The sequence below is a fragment of the Solanum tuberosum genome, unplaced genomic scaffold (genome assembly GCF_000226075.1).
Source record: "Solanum tuberosum cultivar DM 1-3 516 R44 unplaced genomic scaffold, SolTub_3.0 scf00094, whole genome shotgun sequence".
In the NCBI taxonomy this organism is placed as follows: Eukaryota; Viridiplantae; Streptophyta; class Magnoliopsida; order Solanales; family Solanaceae; genus Solanum; species Solanum tuberosum.
The window spans coordinates 1,777,707-1,789,594 of NW_006239020.1; positions in this window are offsets into that span (position 1 = coordinate 1,777,707).

Sequence of the window (11,888 nt, forward strand, 5' to 3'; positions counted from 1 at the left end):
ATTACCTCCTTGGTCCGGTAAGTAGCAACAAGGCGAGTTCTAACGCGTGCACTCGTTAAAAAGACTTTTGAACGAAAGAATTATCAATGCATGCAAAACACTATTCAAGAATTGCTTAGTTATTATTCATACTTTGTTAATCGGTTATGGTTCTCACAACCCTAGTTATGAAAGTTAGCTACTCATTATCTCAAAAACACAATCAAAATTTATTAAAATAAATATGTTTGTGTTAATCATAAAAAGTTAAAAATAATAACTAAACTATATTTTATTAATCACGAATACAAATAAATAATAAAGGAGAAGAAAGAATAAACCACAATTCTCCGGCCTCCACGGCGGCTCTTCCAAAGTTCCTAAGCTAGAAGAAAATTTATATTGTGTCTTGTATCTTGGTTCTTGGCCTCCTCTCAAGAATAACTTTTCATGCCCTATTTATATATATAGAAACCCTAAATAAAATAATTGAGTCCAAATTAAATTAGGAATCCAAAACGAAAAGGAATTGGATTCCCCTTTTTTTTCGCTGCGTGAACAGTGTTGCCGCCTCAATATATTTTTGTACCATTCACTTACTGCCACGTGGCAGCAGCAAGCAGCAAATTTGAATTTCCTCAATTGAAGCCGCCTTTTTCCATATATAAAAATATATTATTTTATTCACTTTAATCCATTCAACTACCTGCTTGATTTCCTTCTTCAACTTTCCATTTTTAATTCGTTTTAGCTCCAAACTTCTTCATTTTTTCATCAATTTAATCCTACAAATAAAATACACAATTTAGCACAATTCATAAAATTTATGCTCATAAAGGATAAATATAAATACTAAATGTGGGGCAAATAATGATTAAAAATATGTATTTTAACCTCACATCAAGTCATGGCAAAGCTAGGGGTGAGATGGTAAATTCACCCCAAGTCCTAATTAACATATAGACGATTATTTTAAGTGTTTTAAGGTATTTTAAGAGTATTAAAACATTAAAATGGTATTTTAGATTTCATTATTCACTTTTCCCCAAATCAAAACCCTTCCCTCCTAAAAAGTTCTCTCTAGAAACTCCATTGGAGATCAAGGTCAAGATCAACCTAGGGTTGGGGACTTCAAGGTGTTTCTTCTTCAATTTCGTGGGATTTTTGAAGTATAAGGTATGGTGATCCTTTATCAAGGGTTAGCTTTCACCCTAGAGTCAATTTCAAAGAAGTTTTTAAATTCTTCAAGTTTCTCAAAAACATAGATTTCACTCAATCTCATGGGTTCTTGCATCAAATGTTTTCAAATGATAAACTATGATTATATTGATGTTTAATTGATGATTTAAGATGATTTTACTCCATGAACCCATGATTTTTCTCAATTCCTAAATTGTGACTTATGATGTGGGTTGGTTGATTATGAATGAATGTTGATGGATTTATGCCTAGATTGATTTAGATTGTTGAATTGTTTCATCATCTATGCCTAATTATGGTGAATTGTTGATGAATTGAGGATTTGTGATGATAGCCTTGAAAGGGCAAGTTTGACCTAATTTCATATTAAAGTAGAATTGTCTTGAATTGTTGATCCACATGAAAGGTGGAGGTGTTTGCTTACTATGTACATTGTGATCATGGACTTGAAGGCATACTGTGAGGAATTGAAGTATTATCATAATGTTGTAATTGTGAATGTATAATGTAAATAATATACCTGTGATTTCAATGATGGAATGATGATCTTGTATAGAATGTGAACGTGTTGTGATTGATAGTATGTTCTCTCTTAACACTCATGAATGAAGATGATGGAATGTGAAGTGTTCTATAATGATGAATGTGATATATTGAATTGGTAGCCTAATGCATCCTTTTCTTGTATTGATGAAACTGATCATGAATGAAGTATCTTGAATAGGTAAGCTTAGATGCCCTCTTCTTGACTAATGAAAACTATATTGAATGTGATCTCTTGACTTGGTAGGCTTAGGCATCCTACTCTTTAATAATGAATGTATCTTGACTTAATGTCTTATTGTCTTAGATTGGTAGACCTATTGTTGGTAGCCTTTCATAAATGAATGAATGAATGTCTATAATTGGTAGACCAAATGTTAGTTGCCTTTCTATAAATGTCTAATGAAGTATTCTAGGCTAAACCTTGGATTAGTAGACTTAATGTTAGTGGCCTTTCATGAGGAGTCTAGGTGCTAATGTGAATGTAACACCTTGGGTTGGTAGACCTAATGTTGGTGGCCTTTCCTTGTGTGTGTGTTAAACCTTGAAGCGGTAGACCTAATGGTTGTGCCCTCCTTCTTGTGTGAAATGATGGACTAAGAGATGGTAGACCTAAAGGTGATAGCTCTCTCTAAGGAAGTCAAGAGCTATCCTTAAAGTACCTTGAAACATTAGGCCTATTGGTGGTGGCCCTTTCTTGGGAAAGTACTTTGGGACGGTAGGCCTAATGTTGGTGGCCCTCTTTAGTACACTAATGCAATGAAACTACACTATGGGAATGTAGGCCAAGCACCGAAAGGTTATGGTTAGATGGAAGTCTCCCAACGTTAGGTCGGATCTCAATGAACATCTTTGATATCCCATAACTATGTTCCCACATAGGTCCTAGCTAATGGATCCACCTAAGTTAGATGAACCGGTCTTCCTTCGGCAAGGAGATCAACCCTTACGATGTGGGACAGTATATCGGATTCCATGATCTGGCTCTCATGTTCTATGTCAGTAAAACGCTTATTCCCATCATGTGAGATGTGCATTATAGTTTCTTGAGGAGCTCTATAAGGTGTGGGTAGTAGTATGGGATGCTATCCATACATGGCACAAGTAGGCTTCAAGAGGGCTATAGTGAGTTTTCTAAGTCTTAATGACTATTGTTTGAAAGTCTTCTAAATGATGTTATTGAGTGATGTTGACTCTTATTTGTTTAAATGTAAATGATGGATGCTATACTTGTATTTTATTATGAGTTACTTCCTTGTCATGACTTATTGTATACAAATGTGCTGTCTATGGTGACTTCAATGGAGTACTTAGTGTGAGTAGTAGTATGGGATGCTACTTGTACATTGCACAAGTATGACTTAGAGTTGTCTTAGATGATGGCCTTAATGTGATGATGTGGTTCATGTAATGTCTATGTGTCTTATATGCTCTTTTCTGTAAAGGTGAGAAGGATGAATGGTAAGTTCAATTTTCGTGACCTTAAGGTGGTACCTTAGTGTGGGTGGTGGTATGGGACGCTATCCATACATTGCACAAGTTATAGCTTGAGGGTTACTTGAGGTGAAGGTTCAAGTTGAAGGTAAAGGTTTATATATGTGATTTTGACTAAATGTGAATTATGTGAGTTTGTATGTTGGTTGTGACTTATATTATGCCGCTTGTATCATTGTTCATGAAGTTTTACAAAAATAGCATAAAAGCATGGCTCTCAAATCAAATGTCCTCTTTAAGCTTGTTTTTCCATGGTCATCATACTTAGTACATCTAATGTGTTAACCCCATTCTTTTCCCTTTTTACCAAAGTTTAGGCTTTGGAGATGTTGGTGTTATATGCTTGATGGATAGGTTTCTAAGGTATTTGGGGATGAAGACTTGGTGAGTCCTCATAGTTTCGAGGACAAAACCCATTGTGTTTCCTTTTATGTCTTTAGTTTATGTTAAAGATTTTGTATGGGCTAAGTCCCTATGTTGTATTCAAAGTATTAGATGGTTTGAGACATAGTATAGAAAATCTAGAAAGTCTTTCACTTGGTTTTAATGAAAATGTCTTCTATTGTAAAGAATTTTTTTAATTCCTATCTATTTTCCGATGTTCTTATGTTCAAGAATGCTATGAGGCTTGTATTAGACCCCTTCGGGGTCGAGTACGCCGTGTTTCGACTAGGGTGTGCTCTTGGGTCGTGACATCTAGCTTGAGGTAATGAGTTCCTCTTGAGTTGTATTTTGTTTTGGGAGTCAGTTGTTTTTATGTGTTTCCTTGATTTCCTTATGATTATCCATGTTCATGACAACTTGTGTTTTGAAAAAAAAATAGTTTGTATGATTGATTTTCCTCATGTTGTTGTGCATTGAGTATGAGTTGCCTATAGACATCATGTGATTAATTTATGAACATGCTTTAGATATGCATTTTGAGAGTGAATTGCATATGAGCTCCATGAGATTGTGTTTAGCATGGTGTTAGCTTGGAGAAGGTAGTTCTTCCTTCAACATGAGAAATGGTGCGGTTCTTAGAAGTCATGCATTTTGGGTTGCTAGATGTAGTTCCTATTTCATTACCATGCATTTGAGTATGTTGAGGTTGGAGCTGATGTTTCCTCCTTATTAATGTGCATTGCATGCATGATAGGCTGATAGAGTTAGTTTCAGCCTTCTTATGATGTTTTGAGAACGTCCTAGTTGGGAGTCGATAGTTCCTCCTTGGTTGTATGCATTGTAGGTTGGGTTGTTAGTTCCTCTCCTACTATTTTAGAACCAGTTTAAATCTCATTCGAGGACGAATGGTTCCAAGGGGGGGATATTGTAACACCCCAAATCCAAAAGAGGGCTCCATCTTTGATTTTAAATCTTACAGGTGCAATCTACGAGGACCCAACCACAGGTTGTCGGTCGAGCCACGAGCTGTAGGTGGGTCCGTGGAGAGGGCCACCCAAATTTTTGTCCAGGCCATGGACCATAGTGGGACCTGCAAACCGTAGGTGGATCCATGCCCTGTAGTCCAGGAGATGTGGGTCCAGGCAAAAGACTTTGACCATGGACTACGACTATGCAGGACGGACAATAGGTCTATCCACGGTTCGTCGGTGGGAGTTTTGTGGGTCAGAACTAACAGTTAATTTTCAGGGGCAGTTGGGTCTTTTCCTAATTAATTAATTCCTATATTATGTCATTTTTTGTACATTTAGAACCCCTATATAGATCTTTTTACCCCCAAATTCACCCCATTTATTTCATTCTTCCAAATTCCCAAAAGAAAACCAACTCCTCTACAAATATTCTCTCTTTAGAAACTTGAAGAGGAGGAAGAAGATGGATTCACTTAGGGTTTCAACCTAAGGTTCCAATTCCTCTGTTGAAGGCTAGCTTTTGGACTCAAGGTATGATAGTTTTCATCCATGTATCCCTTTCATCCATGGAGTTCCTAAATATATCAATTTCGAAAGGTAGAATTGCCCAATTAAGTTAGGGTGTTCATCTATTATCATTGGTTGTCCTTATTATTGATTTAAATAAGTTAATTATGATCTTCTATGCATGAATTTATTAATTGCAATGTTTTAATGAAGAATTCCCCTAAGAATCAATGTGATCCCTATGTTTTCAAGTTATGAACCATATGTTGAGGGATTTTGATCTTCAAGGTAGCGCTTTATGAAATTGAGCATATATTACTAATTTTATATGAATTTATGATGAAATCCATATCTAACCCATGTTTTCTAAGAGTTGATGATTGAAATTGGGTTTTGACCTCAAGAAGGTGAATTATGGACTTATGCATTGTTTTATGAAATCTATGCAAATGAAGTAAGGGTGCTTTGATAGTAAAGTACCAATGAGGATGTTGTGTTCTCAAAGGATATTTGCACTAGAACACATACTAGCATGATGTGAAAGGTTTTCTCACATAGGAAAGGTTCTTAGGTTGAAAGGCTTTCTCACCTACTTGAATAAAAGACTAGGAGCTATCATAATGAAACTAACTTGAATCGGTAGGCCAAGGGCTTCCTTTCATGAGTAATGAAGTCAAGTAAGAAATAAATATTTCGTGGGAATTTATGCTTAGCACCGAGTGGATAATGATTGTGAGATGAAAGCTGTCCCATAGTAGAGGTCGGGTTCCCAAAGTAATCTCATGAGATGGAAGCTCCCCTATACTAGAGGTCGGGTTTCTAGTAACAATCTCCTTATTCCATAAACTACGTGCCCCCGTAGGAAGTTTAGCTAGTGATTCCACCTAAGCTAAGAGTTAATGGTTCTACCATAGGCAAGTAGGACCACCCTTTACGGTGTGGGAGACACCGGGGGATCATGTTATAGCTCATATGGTCTCTTGTCGGTTAAAGCTATTTTCCTATAAGTAATAATGACCTAAGGTTTCTCAAGGAGTATCAACTATGAGTTTCAAAGGTTTTAAAGATGAAGTTAACTTGCATTGATCATGATTTATGACATATGTCTTATAACTCTTTCAGATGATGTTTAACTTTGAGAAATGCATGTTTTGAAATGAAATGCCTATTTTAGCATGATTTTAAATGTTTTTATGCATGGCTAACATACTTGGTACATTGTTTGATACTAACGCATACTCTTGCCTACATTTTTCCCAAATGTAGGGTCCGACACATAGGTATCCGAGTCTCTTGGCTAGTTGTTGAGTTCGTGATTTCCCGAGCTTTGGTCAGGAGGATGTATCGAGAACGGAGTTATTGTTTTGGTTTTTCACTTCTATTTCCATTTTGGACATGATGTATGGGCTAGGCCTAATTTCATTCTATTGTATTAGATTGCAATGATGAGACAATAGTCTAGACTTCTGCTTTTCATTTTGTAAAATGTTTTGGACTTGGACTATTATTTTACTCTTATTGTTCTATTTCTTATGTTATGAGAACTAAGTGGTTTGTATGGAGTCCTTTTGGGTTCTATATGACATGTTACATCTAGGGGGTACCCCTGGTCCTAAAAGATACTCAGTCGGATGATACCCTAACCCAACAAGTCCCTGAATTGTTCTTTCAACACCTTAAGTTCTGCCGGAGCCATTTGGTAAGGAGTAATATAAATAGGTTGCGTATCTGGGTGAAGGTCAGTACTGAATTTTATTTGCCTTTCGGGAGGAATACCGGATAAGTCGTCTGGGAACACTTTCGGAAACTCACTTACAACGGAGACCGACTCAAGAGTAGGGGTTTTAGAATCTACATTTGTAATGACCCGTTACATTATTTTGAGAACTAGTCCTCTCTCTTACCTATACGACTCTTTTCGTAAATTTGAAATGAGAATTTTGAACTATTACTCTACTCTGATTATTTAATTCTTTTTTAAAAAATAATTAATTCACTTGGTGGTTAATGGGTCAAGTCCATATATAACATAATTTAGGTTAATACCCTAAGCCACTTTATATCTATTTTTTGTTAAATAAAATAAAATAAAGAGGTAACCTCTAACTTAAAATATCACAGCTTCGCCACACCAAAGTAATGGCGATATGAATCATGTAAAAGTTAAATCTATTCTTTATGTATATATACATAGAGGTTATATTATTATTATTATTATTTTTGTTTGAGTTGTAAAAGATCATATATGAGAGGATTTTAATTGCAATTTATTATATTTGTAGTGTTGTTTTTTCTTTTTCATGGGAAATAAGGTTTTGTGGCTAATTTTGATAGACCAATGATTGTTTCAATCAATAGGATGGATATTTGAATTGAAACAGGGTTAACCCAGTTGCACTCGATCGGTCAAAATTACTAATGTGAATAGTCTCTAATTTAGATATTTGTTTTTGGTTATCATATTATAAATAAAGTTTTAACATATTAAGGCACGTAATTAAATATTAGGTTTATTGTATTATTTAAATACCATTAAAGTTGTGATAATAGGAGGTAGTGAGACTTACCCTTAGACTTGAACTTTAGGAAATTAATTATAAATTTGGGTGTTTATTGGTTCTAGGCTAGACATATAGTAATATCGGTGTCTATTGACTCGTTCCCTTATGAATTATGTATACTTGATAGATTGAAAATCATCTGAGGCATTGAAGAAGGGAAAAATATTAATTAATTAGCTTGCTTGGATTCGACTCTTCGGTGGAGGTAGGTTATGGTTTATTTTATGTGATAGATAGACTCTTAATAATGATTGATAGTCATCGAGTGATATTGTCAATTTATCTATGTACTTGGTTGTGTGGTTTGAATGATCTATGTGGTGTTTGTGATTGGTCTAAAATCCTGAGACTGTAAAATTTATAATCTTGAACCTTCTCTATCGAAGTGATTCCTTAAATAAAGAAGGTTTGACAAAATATAGTTAATGAAGTCAAAAGTGGTGATAATAAATAATAAATTAACAGTATTATTAGATCGGGTGTCTCTTTCTGACACGGTATTATTGAATTGGGTGTCACGTTCTAACACTGTATTATTTGATCGGGTGTCATGTTCCGACACAATATTATTGGATTACGTTCCACATTCCGACATGGTATTATTGGATGGGATGTAACATTCCAACACAATATTATCGGATCGGGTGTCACGTTTCGACATGATATTATTGGATCGGGTGTCATGTTCCAACACGATATATTAGATCGATTGCCACGAGCCGACACAATGTTATTTGATCTGGTGTCACGTTCCACATGATAACATTAATGGAAAACATATTGAATTAACTGAATGTACTCAATCTCAAAGAACCCATTTCCCAAATAAGCGTGGTGTGGAGGCATGAGTTCTGGTGTGTGTACTTGATATTGTGATTGATCTTGCTGCCATTGTCACTTGTTCATGTTGTTTGTTTTTTATCACATTCTAAGTGCTATAGTTGATTTTACACTATTACTTTATGCATATTAGTTACTATTTTTAGTCGGCGAATGATATCTACTCAGTACATGTTGCCTTGTACTGAGCCCTACTTCTGTTTTTCTTTGTTTTCCTTTTGTGGAGTGCAACGAGTGTACCAACAACTTCGACTTGCCCTCAGATCTTGCCAGTCTTTAGCACCTCAAGTTCAAGGGTGAGCTATTCTTTCTAGCTTGTGTTGGATTCTCTCGGTCATGACATGATGTCCAAAATTTTCAGACACAGACTACTTTACTCTTTTATTTTGGTGTATTTGACACTCTTAGACTTAGTATTTGGAGATTAGATGTCCTTGATGTGATGACTTTCAGGTTTTGGGAATGACATATAGTAGACTTTAGTGGATTTGTGTTTCTTACCTTAATAAGATTGAGCTTTCGCAGTATTGTTGTATTTCGTAAGTTTAACAATTTGTATATGTTAGGGTTTGAATTCCTTGGTTTGCCTTCCTAGGATTTTAAGTGTAGGTGGAGCTCATTACACGTTTTGGGTAAATACAAACTTGGTATCAAAGCTTTAGCTTCAGTGATCTCATCACACAAGGACACGCCTAGTAGAGTCTCGCAGAACGGTATGAGGACTCCTTTACTTTTCTTCGAGAGTCTATAGGACTTTGAATAATCTCCATTCCTTCTTTCTTTCGTGCTATTACTTCAATCAAATTGGTGTCTAGGTGATACAAATTGGTATATGACATTCTACACTCTATTTCACATATGGTCAGTACTAGAACAATAGAAGTGGCAAAACCAGTACTAGCAAGAAAGGATGCTTCCTTGAAAATAGGCATGTTTTCTCTATTCAGTGTTGGAATCTAAGGACTACTCACCAATATGATTTATTAAGTTTTTAAAGTTGAAACCCTCATGCTTCATGGGTACTCAATATAAAGATACTTATAATTTCCTTATTGATTTTCATTAGTTGCTTCATAGGATGGATATAGTTGATATGTTTAGTGTTGAATTAATGGCATACTAGTTCTAGAGATACGCCAAAATGTGTTGGTGGTATCCTGTTGATTGTTGACCAGGAAAGGCACTACCTATGACCTAGGCAACATTTTCTAACTTTATCATGGGTACGTATATCCCTTATATTTTGAGGAATATGAGGAGAGATGAGTTTTTAATAAAGATCAGGGAAATATGTATGTTCTTTCTTATGGGGCCAAATTTTGTGTTTTATCTAGATTGGTCTTTAACTTTGCTTCAGTTTGAAAGAGAGAATTCACCGTTTTGTGAAGGGATTGAGGTCAATTTGCATATTTCAACTTAATAGATGGTTGCTTTTGCAAAATATTTTTAGGAAGTAGTTGATTTTGTGATGAGGTAAGGGTGAAGCCAGATGACTTTGCCAATGTGACAACATACAAGAAGTTTCGTACGGGACGGCTAGATAATGAACATCATCACTTGGAAAAACATAGTTAGTAAAGTTTTCATAACATGTATGGGTTGCTTAGTGAATAATGAAATTATGTTATGCCAATTGAGTTAGAATCTCTATTACGATTTCATTGATTGAGTGTATATCAAAGAGGGTCATGATACAACAACTACAACAGTATCGATGCATACTTGGTTAGATTTATGAAGTGTGTTACTTTTGTTATCGACCTAATCTAAGAAAGAATGGAAATTTCTTGGTCTAGAGATACAACAAATTTGATAATGTTTTACAACTATTTAATAAGTAGTAATGTGCGGGTTATTTGGGTACGATCTTCTAGATAGATATGTTGTGTTTTATTGATAGATCTAACAGAATTTCATGGTGTGGTACTAGTTTTAAGTGGAAAGGAATACGCCGATTATTATGTGTGAATATGAACTACTTAAGGAGTTATAAGTTGTATGACATGTTCATATAATAAGATCGATGTTACAATCACATTTTAGAAACCAACTAGTTTGTTACGACGGGCGCTTGGGTTAAGCCTTGTTTTAAGGAAGATCTTAGTGGTGGGTAATTGTTACGGTATTAATGCAATTAGGTTGTGAAGTGTATCTTGAGAACTAAGAATATGGACTGGTGATTTCTATCTTAAACTCCAAACTAGTGGATTGATACTGAAATTACAAGCTTATGGGCAAAGAAAGTCATAGTGAGTATACTTCGGTGGAGGAAATTGAAGATTTTAATAAGAAAATGCGTATAAAATTAGGTTAGTCCTTTTAATTTGATTGATTTAACTGGGTTCGAGATGTCACGTGGATGAAAATGTTGACTTCGTGGTGATAACAAGGGCTAACTGAGAATTATGGAAATAAGGGTTTGTATTGGATTGTGATCGGGATGCAACCTTGACTTCGACTCTTTGGTGGAGGTAGGTTATTGTTTATTCTATGTGATTGATAGACTCTTAATAGTGATTGATAGTCACTGAGTGATATTGTGATTTTATCTATGTACTTCATTGTGTGGTTTAAATGATCTATGTGTTGTTTGTGATTTGTCTGAAATCCTCAGACATTAAAATTTATAATCTTGAACCTTCTCTATCAAGTGATGCCTTGAATAAAGAAGGTTTGATAAAATATTATTAATCAAGTGAAAAGTGGTGATAATAAATAATAAATTAATGGTATTATTGGATCGGGTGTCACGTTCCGACACGGTATTATTGGATCGGGTGTCACGTTCCGACACGGTATTATTGGATCGGGTGTCACGTTCCGACACGGTATTATTGGATCGGGTGTCACGTTCCGACACGGTATTATTGGATCGGGTGTCAATTATTGGATCGGGTGTCACGTTCTAACACGGTATTATTGGATCGGGTATCACGTTCCGGCACGATATTATTGAATTGGGTGTCACATTCCGACACGGTATTATTGGATCGGGTGTCACGTTCCAACGCGATATTGTTGGATTGGGTATCGCGTTCTGACACAGAATTATTGGATCGGGTGTCACGTTCCAACACGGTATTATTGGATCAAGTGTCACATTTCGACACAATATTATTGGATCGGGTGTCACGTTCCGACACGATATATTAGATCGGGTACCACGAGCTAGGACAATGTTATTGGATCAAGTGTCACGTTTCAGCATGATAACATTAATGGAAAACTATTGAATTAACTAAATGTACTCAATCTCAATGAACCTATTTCCAAAATGAGTGTGGTGTGGAGGAATGAGTCCTCATGTGTGTGCTTGATATTCTGATTTATTATGTTCTTGGTTCCATTGTCACTTTTTCATGTTGTTTATTTCTTATCACCTGCTAAGTGCTATAGTTAATTTTATACT